Below are 1,626 nucleotides of genomic sequence, written 5' to 3'. Positions count from 1 at the left end.
GCACGCACGCACACGCGCCCGGCGTGAGTTTAAGCCACCGGGTCCAGGACTTGAACCGTGGTCGACTACATGGGAGTCCAGCGACATAGCCATTACGCCAACTGCTGGTCCCAACAAATGCACGTTCTTGACACATAGCTGTGGCTCATGACATTGCGAGTACAGTTAGTAATATTACCGACAGACAGACATCTCAAGGGTTAAGCACGAGGGGTCTGAAATCAGCCTGCCTGGATTCCAGTCGTGCTCGCGTGGCCATGTGTCTTGAACAAGTCACTTAACCTTTCTGTGCCTCCATTTTTAAACTCTAATAGGGAGTAACACTAAAGGTTGAGTATCCCTTGTCTGAAATGCTGGGGCCCAGAAGTGTTTCGGATTTGAATTTTTTCATATTTTGGAATATTTTCATATATAGAATGAGGTATTGTGGGAACGGTGCCCAAGACTAAATACGAGTTTCCCTTCTGATTCATATGCACCTTCTACACAACCCACGGTTGTATGCAGTGTTCTCCATCGTGTTAGAAGAGCCGTCCCGTTACACATAACCCACGGTTGTATGCAGTGTTTTACATCATGTTAGAAGAGCTGTCCCGTTACACACAACCCACGGTTTCATGCAGTGTTTTCCATCGTGTTAGAAGAGCCGTCTCGTTACACATAACCCACGGTTTCATGCAGTGTTTTCCATCGTGTTAGAAGAGCCGTCTCGTTACACATAACCCACGGTTTCATGCAGTGTTTTCCATCGTGTTAGAAGAGCCGTCCCGTGAGGTCAGGTGGAAACTCACCCGCGGCATCCTGTTTGAGGTTTGGAAGCTTTTCAGACTGCCACGCTAGGGATGCTCAAACGGCAGACCGGCTCTCGGGACTCTCCGAGGCACTAACTGCACTGTGCACTAGGCCGGGGGCCTGCTGGTTAAGGCGGCTGGATCCCACATGGCTTATCATGCAGTTTGAGTCCTGGGCCCGACGGCTCAAGCAGCACACTGGGTTGTGTGCATGTGAGCCCAAATCCTGCAAGGATGGAGGGGAGGAGAAGGGGCTGTGGCCTGACCATCCCCCAGGGGGTGCTCTCTCATTCTCTCTCTCCTCAAGTGCACACATCCCTGGTCAACTAAAAACTATTTACATATAGAACACAGCATTGATTGTACAACATTCAGAACAGCGCCTGGCCCGCGTAAGTGTTTCAGTGGGGACGAGCTGGTTTGTAGCTTGACGGGGTTACACAAACCCACCTGAGCTGTCGAGGGCCTCCGGAACTGAGGAGCACAGGCCAGGGCCTGGAGGGACCACATCCGCTCTCTCGTACCTCTGGAGGGTAGGGCTCAGAGGTCATGGTGTCAGCAGGGCGGGGTTCTCCAGGCCCCTCTCCTTGGCTTGCAGAGTCCTCACCACTCCTCCCTGTGTGTGTGCGTGTCTATGTCTTAAGCTCCCCTTTCTCCCAGTCATGTTCGATGAGGGCCCGCCCGACTGGCCTCACCGTAACGGAATTACTGCTTTGGAGATGCTGTTTTCAAAACCAGCCACACCTTAGGTGCTGGGATTAAGAGCTTCAACGCGGTAATTTGGGGGGACCCTCTTTAGCCCATCCCTCTGCCAGGTGATAACACTCAGGTTCAG

At 52.3% G+C, this 1,626-nt stretch overlaps 1 protein-coding gene across 1 annotated transcript in view; it reads left to right on the top strand.

Annotated features, from left to right (window-relative positions):
• SIGLEC10 (sialic acid binding Ig like lectin 10) overlaps positions 1–1,626 on the top strand; it is a 9,448-nt gene that overhangs the window by 4,578 nt on the left and 3,244 nt on the right.

Source organism: Tupaia chinensis, unplaced genomic scaffold, assembly GCF_000334495.1.
Source record: "Tupaia chinensis unplaced genomic scaffold, TupChi_1.0 Scaffold000129_1, whole genome shotgun sequence".
NCBI classification, from domain to species: Eukaryota; Metazoa; Chordata; class Mammalia; order Scandentia; family Tupaiidae; genus Tupaia; species Tupaia belangeri.
The sequence above is the reverse complement of the archived record's forward strand: the minus strand, read 5'-3'. Positions and strand labels throughout refer to the sequence as shown.